At 37.8% G+C, this 16,407-nt stretch overlaps 2 protein-coding genes across 6 annotated transcripts in view; both read left to right on the top strand.

The window, feature by feature from the left end:
• The window catches only part of LOC126469971 (uncharacterized), a 382,949-nt gene that overhangs the window by 196,408 nt on the left and 170,134 nt on the right, over positions 1 to 16,407 (top strand). The window lies entirely within an intron of this gene.
• LOC126469972 (serine-rich adhesin for platelets-like) overlaps positions 1 to 16,407 on the top strand; it is a 217,044-nt gene that overhangs the window by 195,972 nt on the left and 4,665 nt on the right. For all 3 annotated transcript variants that reach the window (XM_050097415.1, XM_050097414.1, XM_050097413.1), the window contains one exon: positions 8,892 to 8,952. The gene's annotated coding sequence lies outside the window, so the exon portion shown is untranslated. The remainder of the gene's footprint in view (positions 1 to 8,891; positions 8,953 to 16,407) is intronic.

Here is a 16,407-nt window from a genome sequence, read left to right as displayed (position 1 = left end):
CAAATGTACCCAGTAAACAAAGGAGTTAACACATACAAGACACCTTTCACTTAGTACAGTAGCAAGGGAATGAAGTATTATTCGTCTGGGTGTCAGGCCGTGCAGGAATCCATGGAAATGAGCAAGCTTACATGGCAGCAAGGGGTGATGGCAAGTAATCAATGTACTATCCCATGCTGTCCCCTTGGCTGCTGTTACCCATTGAGTAGAAGAGTTAGGTGTCAAAAGGAGACTGAGTGGTTGGCAGTAAAAAGTACAAATTAAGCCTGATAAAGCCAACAATTTTGCCATGATGAACATCGTTGCAGTCACACAGGTAGAAATTAGTGGCCTTAACATGACTGAGAATAGGGCGCTGTACTCTGACACAAAGGCAACTCCAGGAGGACCCACCAGGGTGCATTGCTTGTTGTGTACCAGTGGTGCTATGCCACATTTTCCTTGATTGCACTTTATATTCTGAAAAAAGGGCAGCAGTTTGTCTTGATAATGATTTGTCCACTTAAATACAATGAGATGAGTGTGGAAAAGGGTTTAAGGTCTTGCATGTTGTGTAGATTCCTGTCCAAATTACTGAGTAGATTATTTTAATGTATCTGGTTCATCCTTTTAGAGTTAGTGATCAAAGAAGCAACAATTATCTGACAATAGTTTTACAATTTTTCCTATATGACCATTTTGAGCCACACTTTCTGTCTATATGATCAGACTAATCCCAGGAACCACTGTACAAGATTTGACCCGGTTTTGATCCATGTTGAGCTTGGTGGTCTATCTGACCTAGCTTTCACATTTCAACAATGTAGAGGTGTGCTAGGAATGAAATGTAGATTAGGCTCCTTTCCACAGTAGGATACCTAGCCAGGGACATGCAGGTTTCTGAAGTGATGCTAAATTTGAAGCTCCTACTGCGCTATATGCACATTAGATACCCGTGCAGATGCCTATAAATGAAGTTACTGTTACACCCAGACAACTCATCCATGGTGTCCCTCCTAAGAGTCGTCATGTAAATTTTCTGCTGTGTTTCAGCAGACATTTGCAATTTTGTTTTTGCAGTGTGTAGCTGGAGTCAGCCAAAGCAAATACTGCTCATCACATCTTTCATACAACTCCCTGCATCAATGAAAGCATTGGTTTGTTTCCCTGTTACAAACAAAATTATGTTTAAAGTGAAATTTTACATGCATGTTCAATAGAGTGGTCCCAAATTAGTGTAGCGCAGTACTTATCAATTTGTATTGACAGAAACATTAAAAAATGATGAATAACCAGTACTCCGGCAATGGGGATACACTACACATGGCCTGCACCTGAATAGGATGGGGAAAATATGTTAGCTTCTGTATTACCAGAAACTGTAAGGGGGTCCACAGTCACACAAGGAGTGATACCTGTGGTTAATGGGTCCAGGCAGACAGGTTTTTTAGGTTAAAGCCAAAGTCCAGACAGATGACAATCAAGATAAATAGAATAAAAGAAACTTCATGTACAGTAAATAGGGGTAAAGCTAAGGGCAGTATCAACTTATTTCATCAAAATATCAGGGCAATAAAACATAAAGCCGGCCAGAGTGGCCGAGCGGTTCTAGGCACTACAGTCTGGAACCACTCGACCGCTGGTTCGAATCCTGCCTTGTGCATGGATGTGTGTGATGTCCTTAGATTAGTTAGGTTTAAGTAGTTCTAAGATCTAGGGGACTGATGAACTCAGAAGTTAAGTCCCATAGTGCTCAGAGCCATTTGAACCATTTAAAACATAAAGTAGATGAGCTATTAGTGTGTTTAGATGACCTCAAAAATAAGAGTGATATTGATATACTCTTGTCTGTCTGAACACCATGTAACTGTGGGCATGGATAGTGTCAATATAAGTGGGTATAATTTGGCATCTTACACTTATAGATCTAGGATGGATAAAGGAGGAGTTGCCATTTTCATAAAACAAGGGTATAAATGCAAAACTGTATAAGTAAGCAAATTTTGTGTTGATCGGCACTTTGAGGTTTGTGCATGTGAACTTCTGCTAGATAATGTAGTACTGATATTAGCAACAGTGTATAGGTCCCCATTAGGAGACTGGGAGCTGCTCATAAAAAAAGTGTGACTCCCTATTATGCTGTCTGTCAGACAAAAAGAAATTATTAATCTCTGGTGATTTCAGTGTAAACTTTCTAAGTAACAGGGTGTATACGACCCGGGACTACTGGGAGATCCGGGAAAAACCCGGGAATTTTTTCATCCGGGAGAGAATAAGGATAAACCCGGGAATTTTTCATTGTTTTGGCTTTTGTTTTCAGTTAAATTTTTGTGATTTTGACGGGTAAGAACCAATACTCTAACAAAGGATATTACTGTATCCCGCTTCTGCAGTATTATATTGCAGCAACAAAACATGAACGTGAGAAAAAAAAAACCGAAAATAAAGCTTAAGTCGCAAAAGAAATACGCCATATAAAACACAGTGCTCATACAAGCGTTTGCCAACTGCAAAGTGTGTCAAAGGCTTTGGGAAGACTATGCAATTCTTCCTAACAACAAATTGTCTCCGATGAGCGTGACGTCACAAGTGTTTACTTTGGATTTGTTTGAGCAGTTGTGGACCGGCCCTTGTGCGTGTGCAGTTTAGTCACGTATGAGAAGAACCAGTCCCCGCTTCTTCGCTACAGATGTGTGGCTGGGCGCTACTATCTAATATTGCCCCGGTTCGGAAATATCGGAGATCCGGGGCTGATTCACAGAGCGGTCTGAGTTCTAGTGGGGAGTCTCCACGTGACCCGTGTTTACGTTTAGTGATTTTGCTGTTTCCTCTTCATTTATTGCTCTCACATTAAACGAAAACAAAACGGATATCTATGGCCGTGAGCTATCAAATGAATTAAAATATGTTCTCGTAATTACGGAAGGCTAAAATGTGTTATTAGTTTCAGGTTTTATCTCCACCTTTCTGACAGTCAGGCATTAATCGCCTTGCAGAACAATGAAGTTATTTTTGTCGGTTTGCTAAAGAAATTTGGCTTTTATTAATCTTTTCCGCTGGGGCAGGCAATTTATTTGAAACGAAGTGCTTAAATCCATACTATGGGCTAGTTTCAACTGTTCGCTGCATTTCAAAAGTGCATGTTTTCATCTTCTAGCACGTATGGCATTATGCCATAATAAAGAACCAAACATGAGATAATACAGTACCGGTACTCAAGATAATTTACGCCCAAATCTGGACATACGAATGTGCACTTTAAGCCGAATTACGCATTGTAGTATGGTTCACGAAATTCCGATGTTCTTGGAGTATCCTGATGTTTTGTTTCTTTTATGACACAGTGTAAGATCTTTTAATGTTTTACACTTACGAGCATACGGGCTTCGTGCATAATCGTAGATGCGCATGCGCGGTGACGCCTGTTTCTGGCACTCTCTGGCAACTACTGAAACGAACCTATTTCTAACAGGTCACGGGAAAATATTTCGAATGGTTGTTTGAAAAGCGTTACTTTCAAAGTAAATGTCCTTTTATGCAAGATGAATTATGTGCGAGAATGTACGATGAATTTTTTAAATCGCGGAGCGTTTGACTCTCATTTAAAAATCAAGTCTTTGAGGACATACATTTAGAAAAATTTCGAGCTCAGAAGATCATACATTTATGTCTTTATTAAAAATTTTACTGATGCATTTGTGTGTTGTACCTTAAAGTGTAACACGCGCAAAAAAAATCAATATTATATGTGAAAGCTTAGCTGCTCTTGCAGCTTACTAACCTCAGAGACCAATATTGTATGTGAAAGCTTTGCTTTTCTTGTAGTAACGATGTGTATGTTAATTTAAACCATTAACTTTTCCTATTTGTGTGTACGCGCTACTTAACACTGATTTTGATATTGGCTGACTATATCACGTATCCTACGCTAGAAGATCCGCTGTCATCGGCTGGTGAGATCCCGTGACGAGCTAGGACTGGCTACAAAAGCGCATTGCAATCTTGATTTCAATGCTTCGGAAAGTAACATGCGGCGTTTGGTGGAATTTAAATTTACACTTTCGTAATATGCAGCGTACATGTTGCTGCACATCAAAGATCTTTCCAAAACGTGTTTTTTTTTTCTATAACCATTCAAAATATTGATAATTTTTACAGTTCTGAGGAAAAGTATACTGTCACTTGACAGGGAAAAAGTGTATTTTCACCTGGGAGAAAGTGTAATTTTTTTTCTTGTCCGCGTATACACCCTGAAGTAATTCTGATAGGAAACGTGAACTAGAAGTGTATATATAACTATAACTTAGAATCAGCGATCAGTTCCCCTACACATATAGCCCAAGACAGTAGCACACTAATAGATAATGTATTTGTACAGAAAGAGGATGTAAAACAAACACATGCTTTTCCTGTGGTAAATGGATTGTCAGACCATGATTCACAACTGATTAATTTACAAAACCTAACAAGGTTTACAGTTCGGAAACCATTAAGTGTGAGGTCGCTCAACCCGGTATCTATGGAGCACTTCAGAGAGAGCTTAAGAAATGTTAATTGGGGAGGTGTATATAATGAGCCAAATGTTAATGATGAATGCAACATATTTCTTGATCAATTTATATTCCTTTTTGAATATTTTTTCCCCAAAGAAAATTACTAAATGTAACACCACACGCTTTTCAAAGAAACCTTGGATTACTACAGTCATTAAAGTGTCTTCAGAAAGAAAAAGAAAACTGTATGAGACAGCAAGAACTAGTAAAGATCCAGAAGTAGTTTTACACTATAAAATTATTGTAACATACTGAGAAAAGTTGTAAGGAAATCAAGAAATATGTATGTTAGAGAAGAAATTAACAACTCCAGCAATAAAATCAAATTAATATGGAATGTTGTTAGAAGAGAGACAGGAAAAGTAATCACTGGGGTGGGATGTATTACTTCACTTCCGGAAGGTGTTAAATACAGTTCCACGCTATTGCCTGATAAACAAAGTAAGAGCCTACGGAATATCAGACCAGCTGTGTGGCTGGATTGAAGAGTTTTTAGCAAACAGAACACAGCATGTTGTTCTCAATGGAGAGACATCTACAGACGTTAAAGTAACCTCTGGCGTGCCACAGGGGTGTGTTGTGGGGCCATTGCTTTTCACAATATATATATATAAATGACCGAATAGATAGTGTTGGAGGTTCCATGCGGCTTTTCACGGATGATGCTGCAGTGTACAGAGAAGTTGCAGTATTAGAAAATTGCAGCGAAATGCAGGAAGATCTGCAGTGGATAGGCACATGGTGCAGGGAGTGGCAACTGAACCTTAACATAGACAAATGTAATGAATTGTGAATACGTAGAAAGAAGGGTCATTTATTGTATGATTATATGATAGCAGAACAAACAATGGTAGCAGTTACTTCTGTAAAATATCTAGGAGTATGCGTACGGAACAATTTGAAGTGGAATGATCATATAAAATTAATTGTTTGTAAGGCGGGTGCCAGGTTTAGATTCATTGGGAGAGTCCTTAGAAAATGTAGTCCATGAACAAAGGAGGTGGCTTACAAAACACTCGTTCGACCTATACTTGAGTATTGCTCATCAGTGTGGGATCCGTACCAGGTTGGGTTGACAGAGGAGATAGAGAAGATCCAAAGAAGAGTGGCGTGTTTCGTCACAGGGTTATATGGTAAGCGTGATAGTGTTACGGAGATGTTTAGCAAACTCAAGTGCAGACAAGAGAGGCGCTCTGCATCGCGGTGTAGCTTGCTGTCCAGGTTTCGAGAGGGTGCATTTCTGGATGAGGTATCGAATATATTGCTTCCCCCTACTTATACCTCCTGAGGAGATCACGAATGTAAAATTAGATAGATTCCAGTGCAGGCTTCCAGCAGTCGTTCTTCCCACGAACCATATGCGACTGGAACAGGAAAGGGAGGCAATGACAATGGCATGTAAAGTGCCCTCCACCACACACTGTTGTGTGGCTTGCGGAGTACAAATGTAGATGTAGATGTGGAGTACAAATATAGATGTAGATGTACTATTAAAGAGAATGAGACCATCCTAACCAACAGTACACAAGTAGCTAATGTATTTAACAACCATTTCTTAAGTGTAGGAGAAAAAATTGGTGGGTGAGAACAGTTCAAAAGAAAACGCCAGGTAATACATGGAAGGGTCTGTTCTGAAAAAATTTTGGCAGATTTTCACCTAACGTCCCCTTGTGAAATAAGTAAAATTATTAAATCTTTGAAAAATAAATGTTCTGTTATAGTAGATGACATCTCTAATAAGATACGAAAACAATGTAAAACAATTACAGCTGATGTCACATATGTATTGCATCACTAACTCAAGGTATTTTACCAGACAGGTTAAAATATGCCATTGTCAGGCCTCTCTACAAAAAGGGAGACACCACAGATGTCAATAATTATCGGCCAGTATCCTTGCTTACACCATTTTCAAAAATCTTTGATAAAGTAATGTAGTCAAGAGTGGTTAGCCGTCTCAACAGTAATGGGATACTTCGTAAATCACAGTTTGGATTTCAAAAATGCTGTTCCACTGAGACAGCAATGTACAATTTCACTGTCCACATAATAAAGTCTTTAAATAGTGAATTGTCAACAACAGGAATTTTCTGTGACTTGTCCAGAGCATTTGACTGTGTGAACCATGACATTATGTTACAGAAATTACAATTCTATGGTATAGATGGAGTAGCATATGAGTGGTTCAAGTCATATCTACAGAACAGGAAGCAAAAAGTTTCCTTATATGGGTCAAGTGATTTAAATAAGTTTGCCAGTTCATCTAACTGGGGTGAAATTACATTAGGTGTTCCACAGGGTTCAATCATGGGTCTCCTTCTGTTCTTGATATATGTGAATGACCTCCCTTCCTATCTGAAACAGGAAGCTGAACTAAATACAACACATCAACAGAAATCAGTAGACAGGGTAGAGCATTCTAAGTTTTTGGGAGTATGTATAGATGAGAAACTTAATTGGAAAATTTATATTTTGGTTCCTCTAAAGCAAGGTTCAGCAACTTTTGTAATCAGAATAATTGCCAATTTCTGAGGATATAGAAATTCGTAAGCTAACACACTTTGCATACTTTCATCTCTGATGTCATACCGAATAATATTTTGGTGTAACTCAACATTTAGACAAAATTATTCACTGCTCAAAAGAAAGTGGTTAGAATAATGTGTGGGGTTCATAGTTGCACATCTTGTAGGCATCTTTTAAAAAGATTGTGAATTCTTATAACAGCTTCACAGTACATTTACTCACTAATGAAATTTGTTCTCAGCAACATGGACCAGTTTGAAAACAGTGACATTCATGATCATAATACCAGAAAAAAGAAAGATGTTCACTATCCTTTATTCAACTTATCTTTGGCACAGAAAGGGGTAAAATATGCTGCTGTAAAAATTTTTGACAAATAACCAGATGAAATAAAATGTCCGACAGACAGCAGTAATAGCTTCAGAAATAAATTGAAATCATATCTCTTTGACAACTCCTTCTATACCATAGATGAATTCTTGAATAGGAATAAATAAATCTATAAATATAGTATATGCATTTTGTGCCATTTAAGGGAATGGGGTAAATAATAGAAATATTAATCTATGTATTGTAATATCTATATATTAAAAAAATCTTGTTTCATATGTGCATTTCTTGTGCACTTGACATGTTCCACATCATAACAGCTACCGTACCATGCGACTGATCAATGAAACACGCAATCAACTAACTAGCAGTGCTGCTGCATGGTGGTATCAGTCAACACTGGCTAGGGCGATGCGTGAATTACTGTTGGAGTACTGATACTGCTGCTAATAGTTGCACAGCTGACTGAAGATAAATGAACAAGTACTACACACATGCGAACAGAATATTTTAAGTTATTTATCAAAAACAGCTGAATATTTGGTACTAACTTCTATACATGTCTTCCTATATGAGTACTGAACTGTGTAATGCAATTTTCCTGCACTTCGTTTCATTGATGATGACCCCAAAAGAATCCTCTATGGTAGACTGTCTCCTTTTCACATCAGAAAGCAGGCTATGTGAAGGTGTTGAACACAGTTTCGTTGTATTACTTTACTCCTGTTCCCATTTTCTAGGACTAATTGGACATTACAAGTGGTTAAATACTTGTATATCATGTGTGAAGAAAGCTCACTCTCAAGATGATAGATCCTTAGTGCTCTGTTAGTGTTGTTCAGAGATGAACATGAAGATAATGTTGAACAACTCTGCTGACTCACCCTGTTGCTTTCCTTTGTGGGGCATATTTGATTGATTTTACAGGAGAGAAACTGTTGTATAGTTCCTCTCCCACCACCTCTAATACTATTCTGCGTGATAAATAGTATGAAATTCACCTTAAAGTTTCAAGTGTGTTTCCCTTCCTTCTGTGGCAAAGTACAGTTATGTGAGAAACTACTTATCACTCTCATTCCAATATTTTCCTTATTCCGAGGTGTGGAAGCGGTGTGTGGCTCAGTGGCTAGATGTCAGATTAAATATCAAAAGGTCCAGGTTTTAATCTGCAGTTGGTCCTTTTCCTATTACTTATTATTTCTTTCACATCTGGCAATGATTCGTTAGTTTGAAAAATGTTGAGATTCACCATGGCTTGGAGTCCACAGTAAACTGTGGGTTGTCGTGTAGTTGTCTGCATACGTCAGCTCAGTGTCAGAGGAAGCAAGGGGATACCACTTCCATTGGGACCATATCCAGTAATGCATTGCAGTGTTCCAAATAACCTTTGGGTTGAAGACAGCTTTATTATGTGGAAATGTCAAAGTGATTATCTGAAAAGTTAACCAAAGCTTGTGTTATCAGCAAACTGATAAATATTTTGAAATTTATGTTTGTTTTTAGGTCATTTACATTTAGGAGGAACGTCTGACTGGTGCTCGGGAACAACATATTTAATCTCTTGGTAAGCTGAGTGTTGGTCTGTAATTGTGTTGCATGCAGTGTGTTGTATTTTCACTATTTGTTTGTGTCTGCAAAGGTATGACATGACCCAACAGTAGGTGTGCCTCTTAAGCCTAGTTTATTTAATTTCTGTAGTAGTGCATCATTATCTATTATACTGAATGCCTTCAACAAGTCAAGGAATCCTCCAATATTATATTCACCATTGTCCACTTTCTGGTAAATTTCACTCAGAAATTCATAGGTAGCAGTGCCGGTCGGCTGTTCATTTTAAACCTGTGTTGCGCTATGAACAGAATTTGATATTTTTGCATAAAGCATGTCAGTCTGTTGTGGAAGACCTACTCAAAAAATTTTGAGAAGCAGGACAATAGGGCAATTGCCCTGTAATTGACAACTTCCTCTGTTTTTCCTTTTTTTAAATATTAGTTTCAGTTTTGCATATTTTTGATAGGAAGAGAAGACCTTGATGTCAGTAAACTATTGCATAAATGTGTCAATGGTTTTACAGTGATTCCACTACATCTCTTTATTATTTTATCAGGTATACTATCAACTCTAAATGATTATTAATTTCGTTTTTAAAGTTTTTATTACAGTAAAAATTTCTTCTTTATTCATTTGGTACAGATGTAATGAGGTAGCAGTGTTGTTGATCTTGACTGATGTTGCTGTTGCATTTTGGTTACTTGGGTTAATCTTACTGATTAGTTGCCTACATATGTTTATTAATAGTTGTTGACGATTTTTGCTATATTCCTTGTGTCAGTTATTTTCTCTTCATCTTGACATAGCTTGATATTGGCATTTCTGTTAGTGACATTACCTGTCTACTGTTTCACAACTTCTGATGTAGCTTTTGTCTTGTGGCATGTAAAGGTCATTTTCCTTCATTTTTGCTTCTGTAACAACTATTAAAATATTACTTGTATTTTCTGCAGTAAGCATGAAATTCATCACACACCCACAGTGTCCTTAATACAATATAGATTTTCTTTTTTTCTGTGAAAGATTAATTGCAGCTAGACCTGTTTTTATTATTAGACCATAGCCTGTGTTCATTCAGTGGGAATGCAGTTTTATAGTAGTTACTACATATTTCCACAGATTTGTCAGACTTTTGACATGTTCTGCCATGCTGATATACTGCATTCCATGTTTCCTCACCTAACAGTTGTCTGAAGGTATCTATATTTTTTCACTTAGCATTCATTCTTCTGTCATTAATTCTGTTTGCATTGTGGTTTGTGGTATAGAAAACATTACACCGTCCATTATGGGCACAAAACCCTGTATTTATTGTTCTAGCCTGGAATTATTTTCTGCATTTATAATTTTTTTGTTTGAGTTTTCCTGGAAGTTCAATTAATCATCACACACCATTAGATTTTTCTTATTATCTTTAAGCTTATTGAATGCACTGTCTTAGTTTCTATAAGAATATAAGCTAAGATCACATTTGGGCTTCTGTACAGGCAAATTGTAATTGTTTTTAGTGAAGTATAAATTTAGTATAAATTTTGAAGTTTTGTTTTCCTTTCCCATGATTTTAAACAGCAGTGTCTCGTGTTACTTCTAACAAAAATGCGTATCTCACCATGCTCAAAGGATATTGTACAGAATGAGGAGGATTGTGTAAACTGGCAACAATACAGTCCTTTATCAGTGTCCACCTAAGCATATAAAAGAAGCTTCCTTCAGATGTTTCTGGTTAATTTTTTTCCTCACTGTGGATCTTTTTTTTTCTGTATCTGTATCTATCATTTTTGTTTTGTCACCTAAAAATGTCTCTTCTGTTATATTTCTGTGTTTTTGGTAGTTGCACAACTTTCAACACAAACAATTTCTGAGTTTGGTGTTTCAGGTTTGCTCAGCCCGATCGCAATGTGGCTTTTGTCGAAACTGGTTGTTTTTATTTCAATGAGGTCATCTATGTGTATTAATTTTGTTAGTATTTTGCCAATGTATGACCTCCCAGTGTTGTTGTGATGTCTGTGTTTCATAAACAATTCTATTGAAATGGAAAGTTCAAAGAATTTTACATTAGGATAGACCTTGCTTTTTTTTCTTTTTTCTTTTTTTTTTTTTTTTTTTTTTTTAAAAAAAGCTCCAAATTTATGACCGAGTCATCCTGCAGGTCCTATCTGTGAGGCATGCTAGTACTAGTGATGTTGGGCACTTTAAGATCAAGTAGTGTAGAAAAGCACTGTGTAGTATGCCTACCCTCCTTTCAGTATTCATCATTACTTGCACCCATGATTATGAAAGTATCTTTCTTAGATAATTCTCTGAGTGAGTTTGGTGTTTTTTGTTATTTCAGTCAAAGGTGCACGCAATTTCATCATTCCTATAGCCATATGTGATGTATTATACTCATTTATTTTTTCAGATTTCTCATGGTGTGGATGTCACCGAGCATCACAACTCATTTTTTATATTCCTTTGTTTATTGCTTGAATACATTCTCTTGACTTTCTGCACAGAGGTGTTTATAGTGCAGCTGAAGTTAGATTATAATTTACAGAATTTATTTGTTGGCTGTCAGCTTCTTCTGCAACTAATACATTGTAATTATTTTTTGTCACAACTGTTACCGATATATTGCCTGTGTGTGTATTTTCATTTTGCTGTTTGGCACACATACTTCTGTTATTATTGTTTGTATTTGTTTTTAATCTTTTCAGTGCATCTTGTAAGCACTATATATTGTTTAATTGTGTTGCAGTAACTAACTGTTCAGTACCTAAATCTTGGTTTGTAACATCTGGGATATAGGGATGCACTGTTTGTTATCACAAAAACATAACAATTTTTTTGTACTGAGGCACTGGATACAGAAGGGATGAATCTACAGTTGAGATTCTGTGAAAATTTGAAAACATTTTATCACTGTTGCACCACATATATCACTATAAACACCCATGTTTCTGTTCTTAGAATGGAAGCTTACAGGATGACTGCATTGGTGCAATGCCATGAACAGTCTAAATTTTTGTCAGCATGCACACTTAAAAATTAGGTTACAGTTACGCTCTGAATTTGTTTATTTTGTATTGTGAGGTCCAGGTCATGAACTACTCCATCACTGTGCATTGTCTTTTCTTTAATCACTTTCCCATGAATTTTCTTGTATGTCTTATCATATTCTGTGAAGTTGTCTTTTTTGAGGTGATTGAGATGTTTAGTTTCACTAGATACTGTGATAGTAAATGATATCCACTTCATATTTTTCCTTTGTTCAACATTGATTTTTGTAAGGGTTTTTCTTCCTTTTGTGGAAAATGCATCACAACTGTGACACAAAAAGTATGAGAAAAATGCATAGAATGAATTATTGGTTGTTGGTTTTGAAACTATATTTCCCCATGTTTCCTTTGCTAACATTTGTACAAGAATATTCATCTTTTCTTTGTTGAAGTGCCTTTCATATTCCCACTTTTTTTTTTTTACTACTTGCAATATAGAAGAATTTATTAGTGTCAGTAGTGTGTCATGATCTGAAAGACCTAAGTTTACATGTATAGCTTTTAGTAACACAATTTTCAGTATATGTGAAACAGGGAAGATGACACCTCTGTTTTTCTAGTATGGTCTGAATAAAGTTGTTTTCAGATAAAACTGCTTAAAAGTTTTCTTATTTCTCTATTTTCAGTTATCAGGTTATTCCTTTTTCTTCATTTTAAGGTACATGTTTTTATTATTATTTTTTTTTTTTTCAGTTTCAGGTTAATGTTAAAATCAGCATATAATAAATACACTGACAGAAAAAAATGCAACACCAGCAAGGGGTTGTGTGAAATAAACAAAAGTTGTTAGGCATGTTTCTACTTTTGATCGGTGATGTCTGTTTGCAATTTTGTGCCAGTCGCATAAGAGTGGCGCTAGTAGTGACACTATGGGGATGCAAATCAGGTTTTCTTTAAATGCACTCTGTATCATTCATGAGTGTTAATTAGCCTTTAGATTAGACATGGTGAGCTGATGTTAGTCAAGAAAGCCTTTACAGCAACAAAGATGCCATTATCACACCTTACTGAGTTTGTATGAAGTTGTGTAATATGGCTACGAGAAGCTGGATTCTTCTGAGAAAAGTGACTTCCTTCACCACCAGCACTGCTTGCTTTTCAGTTTACAGTCTGACTGTACCTCCCCAGTGTTTCATCTGTGGTTCCCTGATGTAAGTAGACAAAATAACTTCACTGATGTTGTGTTTATATAGTGGAGGTATTTTCAGTTCATTCAGTGAGTACTTCATTGCAGTTGTTAAGTGAGCTTTTATGTAAAATGGATTCCTATAAACAGTGGCTGAGAAATGCTTCATTTGTAAGTATGATGTTGTCATTGGCATATGTGGTGCTAGTGGGAAACAGACTGGGTTGGTAAATGTGGTATCTTGCTACTGCTTGTTGTTGGCAACATATTCTAAAGTTGTGTAACTATGTTGTAGTCACTTGCTGGTGAATTAATGATTGACCAGAAAGTTACTGCACTTCCCTCAACTTTGTGTTACTGGTATAGCTAGCACTTGTAATAGAGTGGGCTGCAGTGACTGGAGCCACTTACCATATCTTGCAGGGTGGGTGTCCATATCTCTGATGGAAAAGGACTTACATTCGAATTTAGGACAGTAATGTGCAATAATGCATTGCTTGACTTGTGTTGAAATCTCTGAAGTTCCATAACATTCAGGTGACATACTTCTGTTGCAGAAGGAGGCAGTTTGAGCCTCTGGGCCTCATCAGATGCTGGAAGAGCTGAGGCTGAGGGGGTGCATTTGATACTCCTCATGCTCTGAAAAGTCTTCATCATTGATAGCAGAAACAATATCAACATTGTCAAACACATATTGCCAGCATGCTACAGCTAGGATAGGTTCTTTGATGTGTACACAGTTGATAGCTCTAGCTGTGGACCTTTTTGACATAATAGCTCACTTAACAATTGCAAATAAATACTCGTGTAATAAAACTGAAAATAACTATATAAACATGGGCCCAGTGAAGTTATTTTGCCTGCTCATATGCACTACATGATCGAAAGTACCCGGACAACCCAAAAACATATATTTTTCATATTAGGTGCATTGTGCTGCCAGGTACTCCATATCAGTGACCTCAGTAGTCATTAGACATTGTGAGAGAGCAGAATGGGACACTCCGCGGATCTCACGGACTTCAAACGTGGTCAGTTGATTGGGTGTCACTTGGCATATGTCTGTACGAGAGATTTCCACACTCCTAAACATCCCTAGGTCCACTGTTTCTGATGTGATAGTGAAGTGGAAATATGAAGAGACATGTACAGCACAAAAGCGTACAGGCCGATCTTGTCTGTTGACTGACAGAGACCGCTGACAGTTGAAGAGTGTTGTAATGTGTAATAGGCAGACATATATTCAGACCATCACACAAACTGCACGAGGATCCACTGGAAGTACTGTGACAGTTAGGCAGGAGGTAAGAAAACTTGGATTTCATGATCGAATGACTGCTCATAAGCCACACATCATGGCAGTAAATGCCAAACAATGCCTCGCTTGGTGTAAGGAGCATAAACATTGGATGATTGAACAGTGGAAAAACATTGTGTGGAGTGACAAATCATGGTACACACTATAGCGATCCGATGGCAGGGTGTGGGTATGGTGAATGCCCAGCGAACGTAATCTGCCAGCGTGTGTAGTGCCAACAATAAAATTCGGAGGCAGTGGTGTTATGGTGTGGTCATGTTTTTCATGGAGGGTGGCTTGCACCCATTGTTGTTTTGCATGGCACTATCACAGCACATGCCTCCAATGATGTTTTAAGCACCTTCTTGCAATTCTGTTAAGGCGATTGCATGTTTCAACAGGATTGAGCACCTGATCATAATGCACGGCCTGTGGCAAAGTGGTTACATGAGAATAACATCCCTGTAATGGACTAGCCTGCACAGAGTCTTGACCTGAATCCTATAGAACACCTTTGCAATGTTTTGGAATGCTGACTTCGTGCCGGGCCTCACCAACTGACATCGATACCTCTCCCTAGTGCAGCACTCTGTGAAGAATGGGCTGCCATTCCCCAAGAAACCTTCTAGCACCTGATAGAACACATGCCTGCAGGAGTGGAAGCTGTCATCAAGGCTAAGGATGGGTCAACACCATATTGAATTCCAGCATTACTGATGAAGGGTGCCATGAACTTGTAAGTCATTTTCAGCCAGGTGTCAGGATACTTTTGATCACATAGTGGAAATGCTGGGGGAGGTATAGTCCGTCTGTAAACTGAAAAGCAAGCCATGGAGTTGTTGCCTTTGCCTGCAGAATGCTACAGTGTCATAGAGGGTGAATAAGAATAAATTTCCCTGTAGCAGTGTAGAACAGTATGCAGAGATTTACATACAGTCTGCCCATATATATTTCTTGTGTTACTATTATTAGAGAGTCATATCTGTATTCCATGTAGTGACATAGTGGGATAGAGAGTTGGGACTCGTCCACTCGCTGTTCAGTTGGCAGACCTAGAAAGGAGGGAAGTGCATGACCACGATCTGGTGACCTGCCTCATCCATCATGCATTCACCCTCCAGCCCCCATACTCCCTCTCTCCCCTCCCCCCTCCCTCTCTGCACAGCCCTTCAACTCATCACACCCTCGTATCTCAGATTATCCCTTAATACAATTGTATGTAGTTAAGACACTGTTTTTAATAATTGCTATTTTTCCATCCCCTGTAATGTGGTAATTATCAGTCCTAGAGAAAAAATGAAGACCTTTCATGTAGGAAATTTAATGTAGTTTAAATTCATACTGGGAAACATTTTTGCTAGAAATTGCAATTTTTGAGATATTCAAGAGAACCATGAAAATGTGACCTTTAAACGCCCCTTCATCATCACACTGGTCACAATTTTTGGGACGTTGTTCATGTCGCTTCCTCCTACTACTGTACAAAAAATGGTGACAGCACAATTATTTTGCCAAATTTTGCTTCACTGACTTGGCTACAAGAATAATATGCAGATACGGTGTACATTTATGACATTTGCATTGGTAGTGCTCCTGCTACTGTTGAAGACTACAGGCAGCACTTTCTAACCAGTCACATTACTGATTGTAGAGAGTTTTCAGCATATTGTGTGAAACAGGTATTCTTCCAATAATTATTCCTCTGACCATGTGCATTCTTCTGACCTGTGCAGGAACGGCAACACATTGTTGAAATGGTTCAGTGTAGTCCTACTGCCAGCACATGGCAGCTTTTTGCACGTATCTGTGACCCACAAACACACATTTGGTGAAATTAGATGTGGGAAACTTATGTCCACATTCTTCACATTCGTTCAGTGCCACACTACTTGAATTTAGTTACTGGTTAAATATCAACTGACCATTAATACTGTTCACTGGTGAAGCCACATTTATGTGCTATGGAATCAACAACATGCATAATAATCATCGATGTTCACAGGAAAA

This window comes from Schistocerca serialis, chromosome 3, assembly GCF_023864345.2.
Source record: "Schistocerca serialis cubense isolate TAMUIC-IGC-003099 chromosome 3, iqSchSeri2.2, whole genome shotgun sequence".
Taxonomy (NCBI): Eukaryota; Metazoa; Arthropoda; class Insecta; order Orthoptera; family Acrididae; genus Schistocerca; species Schistocerca serialis.
This window is presented reverse-complemented; position numbering and strand designations above follow the sequence as displayed.